General features: G+C 46.9%; 1 protein-coding gene across 7 annotated transcripts in view; it reads left to right on the top strand.

The window, feature by feature from the left end:
* The first annotated feature begins 10,024 nt into the window (after positions 1 to 10,024).
* Positions 10,025 to 18,296, top strand: part of FOXN2 (forkhead box N2) — a 33,387-nt gene continuing 25,115 nt past the window's right edge. For 3 of the 7 annotated variants that reach the window (XR_010428949.1, XM_064647988.1, XM_064647983.1), the window contains exon 1: positions 10,296 to 10,428. The gene's annotated coding sequence lies outside the window, so the exon portion shown is untranslated. Of the gene's footprint in view, positions 10,049 to 10,295; positions 10,429 to 10,670; positions 11,040 to 11,065; positions 11,598 to 11,700; positions 12,703 to 18,296 lie in introns of those variants that run through there. The other 4 variants (XM_064647987.1, XM_064647985.1, XM_064647986.1 and 1 more) reach the window with 4 other exon arrangements.

Raw genomic sequence — 18,296 nt, 5'->3', positions numbered from 1 at the left:
TCTTCTGAATAGCTTTAAGCTTTAGTCAATTTTAAATTATTTTGGTTATTACAGGTGAAAGATCAGAACATCAAGGTTATTAAAGCCTGTGATAGTCAGAGTGCAGAACCACCCCAGTGGCAGCTGCAGGCATGTAGGACACATCACCAGCTCTCCAAAACTCAGCTTCACTGTCTGAAATCTAATCTTGCACAAGAAAAAGCAAAAGAAATCCTGGTCATAACCCCCCAACTTTTCCCCAAGGATGTAGATGCAACATATGTCGCAAAACTATTTTTTCTGAAGACACTGGAAATAAGATGCGAAGAAAGGCCTTCTGATGAGGGGTTCCATAGCTCATGGATCAAGTTTTCCAGGGCACAGTGTTGGATCTTCCTCCTTGGCACCAACTCTGTGCAAACCAGCCTATTGATTTGGGCTTGGGGTCCTCTTGCCAGGTGAATCCTTTATGAGATGCATTTGCATCTGATCTCTACCAGGTAAATCCCAGTTATCAGATGCATTTGCATCTGATCTCTAATTTTTTTATTTGCATTTGATCTCTAATTCAATCTTTTTTTTTCCACCACGGATCCATAAAAGGACAAAACACTTAATTTTTTAAAAGTACAAATGAAAAGTAAGTAATAGAATATGGGGAATATACATTGCTAATTCCTGATATTTTAATGAACTTGGTGGTCTCAGCCCCTCACTGAGCAGCTCTGGTCAATGCAGCCAGCTTAAGGCAACAATAGGTTCATCTCAAATGATTTCTTTTGTGGATTCTCTCCATTGCATGTTCAAAACAGACTGTGCCCTGTGAACAAAACAAAGTGTTTAAGGACTATCTTTGACTGGTCACCAATATTTTGTCTGCCCCAGAAGAGAGCCAGCAATAATAACCTTGTGAAGGAGAGGGAGGATGACTTTGGTTCCTGAACAAAACCAGCCTTAGATGGGGATCAGGACATTTTCTAGACGTACATATGCAGACACGTGGCCTTGCACAGAATTGTTTTCTGTCCTTCCAACATTCAGCCCATCCTCTATTTTATTTGCTTTTTAGCAGTTTGTAAATTCCCATTCACATCTGGAAAACATCCCTGAGGAGCTCCCATCTGCCGCCTGCCGTTGGATGCCATGGTGATATGTGTCTGAGAGGTTCTGTGCTGCACAGGGACACACCAGCCCCGCTCGAGCTGCCACAGGTGCAAAACTACCCAGCTGAAGAGCTGGAGATGCCACTTGAGCATCTCAAGGGCCATTCCCCAGCAGGATGTATTGGTCTGTGTAGAGGTCTACACCACCAGTCCTAAAGGACATCATTATTAGCACGACTACCTCAGACACCCAGCAGGTCCATGATCCACAGGCTTAATGTTGGCAAGCCAGCTGTTGGTGCTTTGATAGTGAAGTGCATTAAAACCTTCATAATCCATGAGTGATGGGTATTGAGAGTGTGCCCAAAAGGACTGGCTTCCAGAGAAAAGGCTTCCTATACTCAACCAGGACCATTAGTGGCATACGGTTTGCTGGCCACAATGAGTGTATGAATATATCAACCGAACAAAATACTATGTGATCATTATGCTGTCCTTAATCAACTGGAAGGCACCTTCCTGAGTGCCACAGAGAAATGCACCAGCTGGTAGGTGAACAGGCTTTCTTCTCGCCAAATAAGTCCATAATCAACAGGACATCTGAGTCCAGATTATTTTCCAAGACCTCATCCATCTCCAGCTCTGACTCAGGAGGTTATAGGCAGCATCAGTGCACTGAAGAGAACAAATTTTATTCCATAGCCAGGAGTTTCAAGCACATCTTGCCTGGGCAATGAAAGAATGAAATAGTATTTTTTGTCTACAGAATGAAGAAGCCATTTCAATCTCCCTCCCATCCCATGTGTTTTATACTCTGAGTGATGGCAATATGGCAGGCTGATACCTTTATCTACTTGGTATGCCTTCATTTCATTACTCCACATCAGCCCCTCAGAAATAGCTCACAGGAGCCATGCCAGCCCCCAGCACATGGTGATTAGGATTTCAGTGGATTTCTATTCAGCATGAAGAAGAGTAGACTGAGGGGAGACCTCATCACAGTCTACAACTTCCACGTGAGGGGAGGAAGAGGAGGAACAGGCACTGATCTCTTCTCTGTCCCAGTGACAGGGCCAGAGGGAATGGCCTGAATTTGTGTCAGGGGAGGTTTAGGTTGGATATTAGAAAAAGGTTCTTCACCCAGAGCGTAGTTGGGTGCCGGAGCACGCTCCCTAGGGAAGTGATCACAGCACCAAGCCTGTTGGAGTTCAAGAAGCATGTGGCTGATATTCTCAGGCACAGGATATGACTCTTGGGGATGGTCCTGTGCAGAGCCAGGAGTTAGGTTCGATGATCCTTGTGGGTCCCTTCCAACTTAGCATATCCTGTGATTCTGTGATCTTTCTAATATTTCCAGCCAGGGAGCCTGTCTGAAATCCTTGACTAGAACAGGCTGCGACGTTTCAGGTTTGATGGAATATAATCCACGCAAGAGTGACTTTTCCTAGCTTGCTTGAAAAATTAATTGAGAATTGTTTTGCAGGTACCAAGTCAGCCATTGGTATTTGCCTGATACAAGGACCCCATCTTGAGTTTCTCTTGTGTGGAGAGGTTATCAAGCAACTGCAGGAACGGAGGGAGATTCAGACAAAGGGTAAATTCCCTGCAGAACCAAGCTGCAAACCCACAATTATCAATGCACTTGGAGTCTCAAACCACGTGGGCCCTAGACAGGGAAGATCAGAACTCCACATTACTCTCCTTATGAACTCTTATCACATCATGAAGCTGATAACTTGGACTGACTGGGTCAGTGCTTCAATACCAGTGATGGCGTAACTTTGTAGCAATAAAAGCATTGCACAAGGCTCCTTGTATCTAATATATATACACAAGAAATATCTATAAGAACTATGCCCTCCTGCTTGCTCCATCCATAATCCCACTTCTTGTCTCGATTTCTTTTCTTCACCCTTCGTGTATTTTTGCAAACGCTTCGAACTTCATAAGAATAACTTGACAGTTTCATGTACAATCTTTTTGCCTTGTCTGGAATCCCTTAAACTACAGGTTATGGACAACAAAGAAGGAGAGTCAGGAGAGCCAAGGAGCTATGCATGCATGCCAGAGCTGTGTCCTTACTGTCGTCAGAGCCCCCATCACTGCCATTCCTATTGCCTCTGTCTCTTGTCTGAAGATCAACTCATCCATCAGCAGCTGCATATGGAGACTGGTGGTCCTTCCTTCCCTCAGCCCCAGGCAGTGTCTGTTTCCTTGCCTTTGCAGTACCCAGGAAGACTGAAGGAATTGGTAGGCGGATCACTGTCCTTTGTCTTGTGCTAGGCACTCCTTGGTTTGTAAGTGTCATGTGCAAAAGGAGACATTCAGAGAGCATCTCCTAAGGTTGTCCTCCCAGCAACAGCCTTGGAAAGCTTGTGCATTCCTCCTGCTGTTGGTCTGAACATGAGGATGGCATCACCTGTAACATGAGTCCAAAAATATCCGACAGCAGTGCCACAGCTCTTCTGTGCTGTTCCTAATTCAGCCAAAACACATGATAGCAGGATGAAAGAAAATCTCTTTGGGGATTACTTAAGAGCTGCTGAACCCCAGCCTACCACTGTACAATGATGAGATGCTGTTCCCCTCTCAGTCACCCTCCGTACTAACCCATCTATCTATTAGAGGAGATTGTAATAACCAGCTGCCTCAGTTGGTGTTTTGAAGCTAAGCGCTTGTAAATGCTTGAAGATATTTGTATTAAAGATAGGCTGAGCAAAAGTTGATATGACAAGTAAAGCTTATAACATGCAGGAAGATCGGGGTTAGCTTTCAGGTTTTTCACTGGGCTTTAAATCAGACCTTTTCTCTTGAATAAAAAGGTAAATCCATAAAACTTTGTTGCTGAGAGGCACCATAATGACTATTTTGCACTGAAATCAAAACAATTTCTTTTAAAAGTACTCAAGCTCTCTTCAGGCTGCCAAGTCCCTACTCAGATATTTAACCTCAGATCAGAACTTGAACTATTGCCATTTGCCTTAAAATTTTAAGCATCAGGATAAAAATGAACCACAAGTAAATTCATCTCAAGTGCTGCTGAATACAAGTTGAAACCCAATTGTTAAACAAGCAAGTACTCTCCTAATCACAACAAAAAGAGAGTGCCATAACACAAGGTGAAAATAAGCAGAAAGCAAACAGAACACACCATTGATTGAGTCCTTCATTATCTAGGATAGCTTTTAATGGAGGAACCTGCCTGTGTGTCATTGCTGTTATCTCTCCAAAGGCAGTAGGCACACACTGTAAAAATCAGTCTCTTCATTTTCTGCTTGAAAAGATCATTGTGAAAAAAAGTGTCAGGGAGTGGAGGTCATGCTGATTTATTGGCAATTAAACCTGCAGGATTTCTGTACTCCTTTCAAAACAAAGTATCTCTGGGTAATTCAGCCTGGCACATTGCATAGTGGGCTGGATACTAAAAGGCATGAATCTTTTTGTTTGTGCACAACAAAAGCAATTGACTTGGTCTTATTTAGGAAATTGCTACTATTTTCTGTAAGGTATTTGTATTACTCCTAAACAGAGGTAAGTAAGTTACCTCTTAACAATGCAAGATTCTTTCCAATAGTAAAGATGCAGATTTTATTCCTTGTATATTGTTGAGGATAGCAAGTCTACAGATAAACTTCCTTCTGCTTAAGAGTAAACAGAAGACAGTGCTAAATATATTATATAAATATATATAACATATATATTATATATATAAAAATACAATATATATACATGCGTAAATGTATAATGTGTTGCTAAGGTAGATCACATTTGCTTTACTCCATGGTTAATTTCTCCATTCTTGAGTAAGTTCTTCTACACAAGCTTTCAAACCAGGCTGCATCAGCCTGCTCTCCTTGTGAGAATTTTTCAGCTGTACCATTTAGAAGTCTGAAAAAACCCCAACCCCTCACCTTCAAGGGACACAGCTAAACTGGCAAAATGTTCACTATTCTGTTTTGGCAGAACCATTTCACATAGGTTTAGGCTTATATCATTTACTGAGATAGCATAAGCAACACCACACAACCAGGTGCAATTAGGATTGACATTCCCACCCAAAGTGTTTCCCAGAGTAGCAATATTCTCAAACTCTTTCTAATAAAGATAACTTCTTAGCTTTGCAATCATTTTTTGATAGCCAGTATTGAAGAGTCTTAATGTTTTGATGGTAACTCAATACATTTAATTCAGTTCTTGGACATGCAGCATGTGGCATAGGAGGAATACTGCAACCAGTATTGAACATTTTTCCAGTCAGTGGTTGTATGGTTGAGAAATAATCTAATTATTAATTTTGCCAGGTAACATTACCCCTACGACTTCCTTTACAGTTACCCGCTTGTCTGAAATCTGGATCTATACTGCGGAGATATCCATAGAAGAGTGGGTCTCAGGAGATGTTAACAGACCCCCAGTCTTAGGAGGAGCTGTTAAGGGGAAAAGAAAATAGCAGACAGCACTTCAGTCCCTAAAATGAGGGACTTTGGGCCTGTCTGTATATAGGTACAACAACAAGAACTTAAGCACCGACTCCTATTCAGGACGTACAAGAGCTGAGAGCAAATGTGGCAGGCAGCAGGATGGCAGGAGAAGAAATGCTACGAACCATGCACTGCACAGTGTCCCTCATGGCTTTGCCTGGGGTAAAGGAAGAGATCAAATGCTAGACTATACTGGTGGCAGGAGACAGCAAAGCAGGAGACATTCCCAGGCAGAAACCGGAAGCAGAAAGTTACGGTGTGAGAGCTGAGTAGGCAGACACAGCAACCTGGAGAAATAGGAAGTCCCTTTGAAGTTATTACTTCAAACAGGCTGTTGATGCAAATTGGAGATGCTGCTTGCAACAAGAAGACCTAGAAGAAGCAGGTGTCCAACCAGTGCTGGGCCAGCATTTCTCCCACAGTATCCCTGGGCAGAAACAAAGGTTAGCCTGAGCTGCAAATAGCAGCCTGATTTGCTCCTGTGGAGGAGACAATGCTATTCCTGGATGGATTAACCTGACAAACTTCCCTTATGCCAGCTTTCCGCAGGGTGATACACCAGTTGTAGTTCACCAGGATCAAAGGGCCTGAGGTCTCATGATGGGAAGTGCTGAGACACTATGAAGCCCAGTTGACTGTTCACGCCTGTGGTAGAAATCCCGGCACAGTAACTGGGGCTTGCTGGCTTTTATATCACACATGCATGCCACTGAACCTCCTGCACTCACCCCTCTGCTTTTTAGCAGTTCCCTTCTTGCTGCTCCCTGCTCTCCATGCTCATCCAGCTTTAGATGACAGGTTGGGTGAGGAGGTGCTTTCATGGCGCTGGGTGGCATGGGTCATGTTCGGCTGACACAGCCCTCAGAGGGTCCCCACTCTGCCTTCTCCTCTTAGAAGAGGTGAATTGCAACTGTCAGGAGACAGGTTGCATCTTCCCAGTGGGCTTGTCCTTCACATAACAGATCTGGCTTCCCAGTGGGTTTGTCCTGCACATAATAGGTTTGGATGACCGTCTTCTGTGCCCAGAGAAAGTCTTCTCCCAGGATGCTCATATAAATGCCATTTACTATCAACATCTCGGATTGAAACAAGAAAGAGGGGCTGAAGATATTCACCCTGACATGGGAGAGGTGGACAGGCCTATTTTCTGCACAGAGCAGAAAAAAAACCAAACAACAAAACCACCTCTTGTTTTTCTCTTTGTTTTCTTGCATTTCATCACCTGTGGTGATGGCAAGTCACCCAGACCCATGACTGTACTCTGAAGGGGAGAGGATGGCCAGGCTCTGGCAGAAACCACACAAGGAGCTGGGAAGGAGGACTGCAGTGATGTACAGCTGCCTTGGCAAAGCAGGCACAGCATGTCCTTCAGTGGGCAGTAAATTCAAGGACAGCCTGGAGCCAGGCCAGGAGGCACCAGCAGCCTCTGCTAAGTCTATCTTGGCTCAAAGCAGGAGTTGACAAGGGTAGGGTGGAAGGCGCCTCCTGCCACCTCCTGAGCACCTGCCTCCACCTCTGCAGCCCATTTTCCTCATGCCTCCTGCCTGGGGGGCTGCAGGAGATGCTGCACAAACATCCTGGGGTTCTGTGCAGAGACCTGTAGGGAGTACCATGACTAATGTCAGTCCCATCTATTTTAAAGGTCTGTGTTAGAAAAATGCACAATGTCCTTGTCATATTTATTGGATGAGTTCTGCTTTGCTTGGTTGCTGTTTTGCTGTAGATTTCCCTCAACTCTGGTGCCTGTGCTGTCTGCAATAGAAAATTGAGATGGAGCAAGAGGGAGACCAAGGCGGTGTGTGGGCTCAGACTGCTGGCAGCCACAAGCCTCCATCATGGGACAGGGTACATTGCAGGAAAAAATGGTTTAATGCCTTCAGTCTGAAATTTGGGAGCAAGCAGCTTTCAGGCATTCTGCACAAAACAGCTTGGCAGGGCATTCTCCATGCCATGGCTCTCCAGCTCCTTGGGGGTGAACAAACGCACAGCAGGATGATACCAGTGGCCTTGGCTCTGTCTGATGCCATTGCTTCCAGCTGGTCCCTCTTGCCCTCACAAATCACATGCAAGTTAGCAGGCAAACTGGATCACAGTAAGGAAGCAGGGATCAAAGTTGGTGTGGACATTGAACAGAGATAAACACAGTTCCCTCTATTATCTGGTAGCTCCCTGGGACTAAGAGAAGCATCCTGATGCTGACGGAGGTTGGTAGTCAGGAGTCAGTACAGGCAGGGACAAACAGAGCAGGCAAACATCAGGAGAGGTGTGAGTGTGTACCTCTATGATCCAGAGGACCTGTGGTGGAAGACTATCCCTGCCTTTTCATGAAGGATGTGTACCCTTCTCTCTGGCTGTGTGTTTGGTGGGGACCAGGAGAGCCTGGAGCCCTGCCATGTCCTGGCTCCTGTGTAAGCTGCAGGGATGGATCTGGGCTGCTGCTGAAAACAGGGTGGAAATGAAGCATTGCCCCAGGCTGCAAATGGTCTTTGGGCAGGAATGTGCTGGGTTGCTCCTGGAGGCTGTGGCTGGTGGGAGAACGAACACGCTTGAGGAGTGACTCCCATCTCTGCAACAGTAGGGATTTCAAATCCCGTATCTGTGCATGTACCTGTCCTGTACCCAGCACCTAACCTGGCAATGCCCACACAATATGCTCTGCACCCAAACTGCGCCAGGTTGGCTACAGGTCTTCTAACACTGCACGGAGGAGCTGTTGCAGGACTGTAACTGTATGTGTACTGCTGGAAGAGTAACTGGCTACTGCGTGTTATGGAGATGAGTGCGACATAAAGCAGAAAGTTTAAGCCTCTCTAGGAATTGTCCCCTGTCCCCAGATGCACTGCTGCAGCCACTGATGACTTCACAGGCTGAGTGAAGGTGACTGTGGTTGGACTCAGAGCTAAGGGAGAGATTCAGAAGGTGCTCCAAAAAACCTCAAATCTTGGTCACTGTATTGATGCAAAATTGCTGGATTTTGAACAATGTATTACAGTTTAAAGCCACGAGGACCTAATGTGTGTATGATGAGAGTAGGGAGGGCTGAGAAAGGTAAAGGTGACAATGTTTTTCAGGAGGTGTGGAAACATTTTATTTCATGTGAAGTGCTGTGCTACAATTTTGTTTAAATAAAATGGCCAAGTCTGTGAGAGGGTGGCGACTTCAGGGTACTTACAGCTTTTATCTTTTTAATTCTTGTTTGGTTTTCTGGTGGGGTTTTTTCCTACCACTAAACTATAAAGGGTGAGAGAGCGTGCGTTCCTACAGAACCCAGATTGCATTTTCAAGGGGTAAATGGAAAAAACCAGTGAGCAGACCCACTTTAAAGGCCAGAGTGTAAATGCAGTCAAAGGTTGAGAATGGATACCACCTTCAGTGGCCCACGCTGAACCTTTCACATAATAAATTGAAGCTGAAGAGATCCTGGATTCAAATGTCTCTCCTTCAGGTTGCCGCCCAGCTGGGCAAAAGTCAAAGCAACACACCCTGATCCCAACAGGCAAACAACGCTCTGCTCAGCCCTGCTCCTCCCTCTGCCAAAGCAGCTGAGGTGTGAGAGGTAGACAAGGCACGCTGATGTGCACTTTCTGAGGGATAGGAATTTAGTCAAAAGAGCCTCTTACGGGCAAAGCATTGCTGGTACCAGCAGTGCTAGGTCTATTTTTAATGATTTAGGAATGGAGGATGCTTTCAGCATTAGATGGCTTTGGTAATACATAATTAATATAAGTGCATTTCTGTTGTTTGCAGAGATGGTAGGAAGGCCCTGGATAACTTTTGAGGCTGTAAAAGGAAAAAGAAGAGGTTGAATGAATCATAACGCATTCAATCAGTGGAAATTAGGTAGGAGCTAAATGAAATTTGCTGAGAATAATTTATTCTGGTCAAAACTGTGTGGTTGGGCTCTGTTTCTGAAGCTGGTCATGCTTCATGGTGCAGCAGAAGGAGCCTCCCTGCCACTGGATTTGATCTTCTGCCCTTAGGAGAATATTTTGCGTGCTATAACCCTGAGCCTGATACATCTTCACTCTTAAAAAACCCACAAGGTTGTTCTCTGAAATTGTTTCAAATTAAAAAAACTCCAACAACTGGTTCCTCCTAACGTGGAGTAGGGGAATTTCCTTGAAACACATCCTCATCATTCTTTATAAATAAAATTACTGCGAGTCATCATGAAGCAGGCATAAGCTGTGTCCTTCAGAAGGTGAGGAAACCTTGGAAAAGCGAATGAACTTTTTTTGCAGTGGAAGATCAGGTACAAACCAAAGTTCCTCTCTGTGAGCAACTTCCCGAGGTCCCCTTTATGATGTTGTAAAACTGCAAGTGTACACGCAGGACGGCTCAGCCCCTCAGAGCAAACAGCCAAGTTCTTGCCCTGGAAAGCTTAAAGCGGAAGGCACGAGCGGAGTACAATGCGCTACAAGGCAGAGCAAACACGGCGGCGGCTTCATTTCTGCTGAGAGGACAAAAAGAATAATTATAAAGAAGGTGAGGAAAGCGAAGGGAAACTAAAAGGAGGGTTTATGTTTGAAATTTTGGGGGTTTTTTTGGGGGTGGGGGGGAGGATAAGGAGGAGGGGGGGAAGGTGAACTTTTACGAGGCGGCGAGGATGCTCGTGGCGGGACGCGGAGCCTGGAAGCCGCGCTCACAGCCCGCACCGCCCCGGCGGGCGCGGGGCGGCGGCGGTGCCAGAGGCGGCCCCGGCGCTGAGGGAGCGGGGGGGCCGTGCTTGTTCCCGGTTGCCATGGGGAGCACGGCGGGGAGGGCGGCGCCGCCGCCGCCGCTGCGCAGGGAGCAGCTGCTCCCTGACACATCCCCCCGCTGCCATATTGTGTGTCCGCCGCCGGCCGCGCGGCTTCATGACCGCGGTGAGTGCAGCCCGCTCTGCCCCGCGCTCCCCTCCCGCCACCGGCTTTGTCGCTCCCGCCCCCCCGCCTTTTTTTTTTTTTTTGGTTTAGTTTTCGGGCTTTCCGCGCGTTTGGGGGGATGGGGTGGGTTTTTTTTTTGTTGTTCTTGACGCTCCGGGAGGGTTCCGCTGGGGCGGAAGGGGGAGGCGCGGGGAGCGCCGGGGCGGCGGGTCCCGCTGGCTCTGGGAGGGGGTTCGGCGGGGGGTGACCGGTGTCCCCCGGTGCCCCGCGTGGGGACAGCGCTGGATGGCGATGCGCGGGGAGTGGGATGCGTGGGGACACCCCCCCCCTCCCCACGCCGGCCGCGGACCCGCTCCCCACACCCCGCTCCGCTGCTCCTCCTCCCGGCGCGGCCCCGCGGAGCTTCCGCCCGCGGGATTTACGCGGGTGACCCCCCCCCCCACACCTCGTAGCCCCCGCTCCCCCGGCAGGGCAGTCCCGCGCTCCGTGCGCGCTTCCAGCGGCGGGGATGGAGAGCGGGGCCAGCCCGGCGCCGGGACCCGGGAGCGCGGCCCCGACCTGCCCCTCGCCTCCGGGTCGCCCCCATGAAAACCCTCAGGCGCTTCATTTAAGTAAGTAGGGACCCTTCTGTGCGCCCCGCCGTCCCCGAAGCGGCGGGAAGCCCCCATGGATGTGCAGAAAGTCTGTGGTTTGCAGAGGTGAGGGGGGAGTAGGGGAGGCGTTCCGGGGTTCCCGCGTTTTGGGTAGAAATCCAAGAAACGGCTGATGAGGTGCTCGAGGTGAGGCTGGGATCTGTCTGCACGTGGCCCTTAAGAGTTTTCCGTCTCTTTTGTTTTTTTCTTTTGGTGAAGTTGGGCAACGAGTTGGTGGCAGCAGAGGAGCAACATCCCACTGCTCTCCCGCCTTATTCTGCCCTGGACACACCAACGTGCTTGGTTGCCCACGTTCTATAGGAGCGGAGACTGGCTTTTGTCGGTAAAGGTTTGGATTCTGACAAGGCCCAAACAAAGAGTAAAGAGGACAAAGATTAAAAGCAGAAAATAAGGGGTAACCTTGAGGAGGGCCCAATAAACTCACATTCCCGCCCTGGTGCCTGCCTAGGGATGGATGCTGTATGCAAAATGTGAAGTTAAAAATGCTGAATTATGGTGGATTTCAATGCTGAGAAGGTAACTTGCTTAGCTTTGTGGCTAACGTATGAAATCAAGCTAACTTTATGTGTAATATACCATATATATATATGTATATATATGTATATGTACTCTCCAAATCTTATCATTGGTGGACTTGCATTTAGACGGATTTAGTAATGATGGGTAGTAATACAGTGACATGAGAATCATTTAACCTCTGTTGTGTTTCTTGGTTTGGAGTCTTTTTTTTTGCCTCCTAGAAGTCTGGTGTTATGCTACATCTATGCAAGAAAAATTAAGCTGACATTATATTAAGTCAGAAAACTTGAACTAGTTAGCAGGTTGTTGATTTTTGTTTTTTCTTGGCAGGTGCCAACTCACATTTCCCAAGCTCTGCAGAAGGTAGTTGGACACAACTCTGAACTGAACGCTCTGTAGTAGCAATTAATGCAGCACACAGCTTGAGCTGATGAATTTAGCTGAGTGCCAGGATATGTTATCTCTGAGCTTGGCTGTGTGCTGCCACAGCACTGCAGCTTCTGCTGGGGGCTCACTTGTGTCCAGCTGTGCGACTTGACTTTTGTGGAAATACAGAGGGGATGGTAATTCTTACTTTGGATGTTTCAGTTGCCTGAAATAAGTATCAGACTTTTCTGTGCTTTTAGTATTTTTTTTATTATCAAATGCTCCCCTAAAGTGAGCGGTGCCACTGTACACATTGTCTACACCTGCAGACTGTGGTGGAGATGCTGTGTTGGCTGCCCTTCAGGTCCTGAGAGAAGCTGGAGGCACTAACCCTGTATCAATCCAGGCATGTGGCCCTGAGCACTCTCAGGGACCTTGCTGAAATAAAACTTGGTTAATATCTTTGTTGGCAGCATCTAGACCAGAGGATGAAGTTGTGACCTGCTTTGGGTGCTGCCACTGAGGCTGTGCTGAAGGAGCTCCTCAGGGATTTTTCAGCCCAAAAGTAAGATATTTTTTGTCTAAAAGGGACACCAGCCAAGGAGTGTGCTGCTTCAACAGCTCCAACGACCATGGGTTTTCTGCTTGAGAAGCCTTCCCATGTCCTCTGAGGAACTTGGGATTGATGGCACCAACATTGACAGCAACTATCTGAGTGTCAGGACATGCCAGTCCAGTAAGTAATGGAGCAGGTACAGGGCTGTGTAATGGTCCCCTTGAATGAGAAGTGCTGCCTGGCAATTGAGTGTAGTGCTTGACAAAGACGACAGAGGCTTAGGGACATGTGAAGCTGATTTTTACCATCTTTATTAACCACAGGCTCTGTCCACTCAGTGCAATAGACTTGAAAACCTGACATGTTGAGCAAAAGCAAACTTTTTTGGTGAGGTGGTTTGGCATTTGAAGATGCTGTATATGGATATAGTTTAAACAGGTAAAAAGCCACACAGTTCCTGTGCAGAAATGTTAGTTTCCAGAAGAGCAGCTGAAGTTTCTATGTTGGTTTCACTGGGGCTGTAATTCCACCTTCCTCTCCTGCTGTTACTCCTTGACTGCTCATTGTTGGGGTTCAAAGGAGCTGGTATTTGAGAGGAAATACCCCAAGCACTCAGAAGACTTTTCCCATGTGCAGGTTCATGATACCTTATCAGAAGGACCTGCACAGTGGGATTAGAGCCAGGGAGGTGGCAGGAAGTATGGGTGCTGGGAGGAGTGAGGGCGAGCCCACAGCCACCCTGCCATGCATCCCTTAAGGCTGTTCCCTGCAATGGGGTACTTTCACTGCACTACTGTGGTGCAAAACAAGCTGTGTGAAGCACAGCTTTCATTTCCTGGCTGCAAATCAGTGAAAAGCAGCCTTTAGTCCCTGTAAGTAAAGTCTGTCAGCGATTTGGATGCGTGCTCACTACCTATTAGCACAGGTGTAACTTTGGTTTATTCCTTTTGGCTCCTTGAGTTTTCTTGCCATGGCAGTTGCTGTTCCTCCCCTCCTGGTAAATGAATGTATTGTGTATAAGCTCGTCTGTAGGATGTCACTGCACTGATAGTAACTTTTTCTGAGGGAAGTAGATGAAGGCAGCGAGTGCCTCATCCCAGTGTGTGTGTTGCCACTCGACAACCGAAATGGTGTTGGGCAACTTCCTGCGCCGAGGCACCACTGTCAGCGGCACCGGTGACTCACGTCAGCACGCGGCTGTGCCTCAACAAGTGCACACTTGCAGGCTGCAAACCCTGTCCCAGTACAGTGCTGAGAGGTTCGGGGTGGGTGCATGTGGGGTGTCTCTTCCCAGATCCAGCAGCTGCCTTTTGCTCCTGCAGAAGACACCCACAAGTAAAACAAGAAAACCCTGAGATACTGCTTCACTTTTTATCCGGCTGGACCCTTACATGTGATACGTGTTTATTTGTTCCCTGTCACATTATGCGTCTTCTGACACAGTGCATGCTGTGTGATGGTGAGCTCTCCATCCCATCCTTGCCACAAGGGGTAAAAGCATGCAGCGATGGTCCAGGGTACTTCCAAAATACAATTTCAGTCAGCAATTGGGAGGCAGTTTGCCTGTGCTTTGGTAATAAATTACATGGAAAGGAAAAAGTGCTGCCTGATGTCAGCCAGAGTCTTTATGACCCCTGGTGCTCTGCCTCTTCCCTGTAAAACCTTATGGCTGTGGAAGCGCAAGGGTTGGGTCACTTTCCCATTTGGAGAGAGCACTGCTGAGTGCCTGCAGGCCTGCAACTGGGAAACCTGGATGTTGTGTCTGGGGCAGGAATACCCACCTTACCAAATGGTTGCTCAGGGGTACCAGGATCGTTTTAAGAGAAGCTTGGAATTTGCACAGATAGGAATATTTATACCAAAAGTCAACAATGTGGATTTTGACTTTTTTGTTTTTCCTAGTGTGTTCAGATTTTTTCCATTATGTTCAGACTAGACTTAGAGCTCCCTACTTTTTCCTTAAAGGTTAGGGAACATTAGGGACTCCGCTAAATTGACTACTGCTGCTGCAGGAATCACCCTCCACCACTGCTCTTCTGCACACTCTGTAAGGATTAGATTATAATTTGGAAACGTTTTTACCCGGGTCCTGCTGGCAGAACATCCTAACGTGATTTACTCGGGTCAGTGGTGTATGTTGACTGCCTGGCAGGATGGTAGTTGTTGTCTGAGGTGGCTGTCACTGCTCCACTGAACTTGCTGATGGTATGGGTTTGAAGTGCAGCAGTGAGCTGAGATCAGGTCTGCACCCTCCAGCTGCGGTGCTTTTGGCTGTCTGCTGGCCTTCCCCTCCGGCCAGCAACAAACCTGGTCTCTGCACTACAGTCACAGACCCCCACACCTCAGTATGCCTTTGAACAGCATGGTTGGGTCCCACCTTTGACTTTATCGGCGTGACCGCGTTCTCCATCTGCTGAGTGCTGGAAGGGTGGCGTGTGGGTGATGCTGCTCCATCCTTGTGGTACTTTGCTTATGCATCTGAGTGTCCCACCAGTGTGTCGTGCTATTTGCCATCGTGTTTTTATTGTGGGCTTCCTGACACATGAGGGGATGTGTTGCCGAAGCCCATCTCCTGGAGCAGCTTATCTTGATGCTCAGGCCTCCTTTCTTCTCTCAAGTTGTTTTCAGTGCATTCCTATCTTGCAGTTTGTAGCTGCTTTTAGTTTCCCGATTTGAGTGTGGTCCCCTGCTTGCTTTCTTTTTACCACTCTCACTGGATTCCATTGTGCTTAAATTTGGGGCAAGTACATGGTTGCCTAAAAGTTAATTGCTGTATATGGAGAGAGCTCAGTGCCTGGAGAAGTTGCACAAAGTAGAGCTGAGTGAGTGGGAGTTGGGAAGCTTGCTGGCAAGGAGCAGCCACTCATCCCTCATCCTCTGCTCTGTGAGGACCATCACCAGACCGCTTATCAGCCAGTTTAGTTTTACTTTAGGGATGTTGAGCAGTCAAAAGTAGGACCTTTTTTTTTTTTTTTAAACAGCCAAGTTCGATGCTTGTGCAATGAAATTAAAAGCAAGTTGGCCGTGGGGGTCAGCATGGCAAAGAGCATCGCTTTGCCTTCCCTGGAGCTCTGGAGGAAAACTTGTGCTTTGAGAGCAGGAGCTGGGAAGCAGCAAGTGGGGAGAGCTTCACAATCACAGAGTTGGTACCGGCAGTGTGGCCGTGGCTTTGTGATACAGCTCTGATGTTGCTTTCAAATTAAATCTTGCAGAAGGGGCACTTGGGGCGAAGCTTCAAATTGTTGGTTTTCAGCTGAAAGTCAGGAGTTTTGGTACTTTAAAGCTGAAGAAGGGAGGAAAGCTGAATATAAAAGACAGTAGTATGTTTTCTAGCATTGGTAGATTGGCACTGACACCAGCTGAAATGTAGCTATATTCACTTCTGTTTCAAGAGGATGGTAGAGAAACATGTGGAAGGGTTACCCTGGAAAGGGAATTAGCATCAGAATTATTTTGCAAGGCATTTGCTCTAATGGCTCACTTGTGAACATATCAATGGCTTACATTTTTTTGCATGTTAGTCCATTTAGCAAGCACAGTACTTAATTTAAGGAACATGACCCGTAGGCATCTTTTGAAAAGCTCTTATTGGCAGTGAAGCATTTTTCTTAAAAGCACTTATTCCATCCCCACCCCCTTTTCTCTGACACCAAGGGTTTTTCTTAATAGTTTAGGTTTCACTGCTGGTTTGGTTTTTATATTTTTCATTTCCCTGTTTCTCTGTTAGACTGTTTTCATGCACGTGTTTTAAATCTGAGGCACACAGAGCTAGGTCCAACAGTGACTGCAGCCTTTGGAAAGGCAACACGATTGCAAAGTCTCTGAAGGCAGTGATGGAATAAATGTCTCAGAGGCTCTGGGCTTTCCACAGGGTCTGGATTGGGGTCTGGGCATGTCAGAATTCATGTTATCATTTTTCCTTCAGATACTTGTTTTGGACACAAACCCACTTGTGTGTGTATATGTGTACTTAATAAAAAAAATAGAAAATTTTTTCGTATAAGTCAGATCAGATGAAATCTTTCTCTTGCTCCCTGCCCTTCCCTGGGCTATGATAAGGTCTTAATCCCTCCCCTTTTTAAATTTTGCAGCATTTCTCAGCTTTTCCTAATACTGGACCTTTTAATTGGTTTTAGTTACTTTCCCCCGCCCCTCTCCCCTTAATTATATCACAGGGTGCGGGAGAACACTGACATTAAAAGAGCATTAAAATGAGAGAGGCTTGGAAGTATTTCAGCAAATCCCTGGAAAACCTCTCTTCCCCTTTGAGCCTACCAATGCCAGGGTTAAAATGAAACCCCTGAGCTTACGGCTTGTGCAGTCCTTCAGTTGGTTGGGTTTGTTTTCAGGTTGGTTTTGAGAAGCCAGTAACTGCTTTTTTAATGCTTTTTTAAACAATTATTTCTAATTTTTCCCCGCTTTGCAAGCCAGGAGGAGCAGGAAGGGCCCTGCCTGTTGGAGGTGCTACCCCAGGGAGCATCTCTGGGTGCCCTTTGTCACCCAGGGGTGCAGCTGCCTGCGCGTCTCCTCTGCAGGCAGTGGGTCCCAGCTTGCTGAAATCTATGGCCGAGAGGTGGTTTTGTCCTCAGGAGACTGTAATGCCTTTAGTTGTCTTGGATACGTGACATCATATAGTGTTGTAATCAAATATAGGCCTTTCTCAGGGCTGGGGGGGAGGATTTCAGCTGACCTGCAGCCCGCTGAGCACGGGTGTGAGGTGTGCAGGGTACAGAGCAGGGCAGCCTGAGACGAAGAGATGAGTGGAGGGGAAAGGTTGAATTAATAGGGGGGAAAATGGGAGGAAATGGTCTGGTGTTGTGCTTTTAATGTTCCCAGTCAAGCAGATGTGGTGCTTTTTAGTGATTGGTTTTCATTAGTTGTGCCAGGATCTTTTTTTTTGTTGCACTTCCCTCCAATATGCAGAGATTTGTAGCTGGTCCTGTGCTGTGTGCATGCTGACTTGGAAGTTTATGCCCAACTTGTGTAGGTGAGCAGTGACAGTCATTTATTTGTGTAATTCTTGGGCTGTTTCAATAACACAGTATATACATTGATGCATTTAAGTCAGGACAAACCCTGGTGTCAATACCTTCTCATAAATGCAAGGGAATGTGAAAATCAAGAGAAGAGTTTGCTGTTGGTATAGGTGCTTGCATGCAAAAGCACCTACTGATCATTTTAAATACTCTCACAGAGCCTGTTTTTGTTAGTTCAGAAGTTGTGTGTAAAGCACACAAATGCCTGGCTCTGTAACAAAGACTGTGCTCCCTGAGCTTGTTGCAGAGAGGGTGGGTGCACAGCTGCTGTTATTAACCAAGGTGTGATATGCCTAAAAATCTTTTTTCCCGGATTAAAATTATATTCTGCTCCTCAGACGTGGACAATGCAGGGTAAGATTTATTTTTGTATTTTTTTAAACCTGGAGGGAAATCACTGCACTGTTGGCAGGTTCCAGATCTTCCCACTATTAGCTGAGGTGACCTAGTTGCTTGGCTGGTCATACAGAAATAAATAGGTGCATTTAGTTGTGGGGAAGGTTGTCCTAACCTGGGACACTGATGTTGTGCAGGTGCCAAATGGCACCTTTCATCTGATGCCAGTGTAGAGTAAAGAAGGATCAAGCAGCAACAGCAGCTCTGTTCTCACGCTGACTTGGCACAGACAAGGCTGTGGCATCTTTTAACAAAAAGACTGACTTCTTTCTTGCCAGGTCAGTGAGTCCAGGCATGGTGGCTGCAGTGCTAAAATGACATCTGTGCACTTACACCTGCAGT

This window comes from Pseudopipra pipra, chromosome 3 (assembly GCF_036250125.1).
Source record: "Pseudopipra pipra isolate bDixPip1 chromosome 3, bDixPip1.hap1, whole genome shotgun sequence".
In the NCBI taxonomy this organism is placed as follows: Eukaryota; Metazoa; Chordata; class Aves; order Passeriformes; family Pipridae; genus Pseudopipra; species Pseudopipra pipra.
Note: the sequence above shows the minus strand (reverse complement) of the source record. Positions and strands in the feature narration are given on the sequence as shown.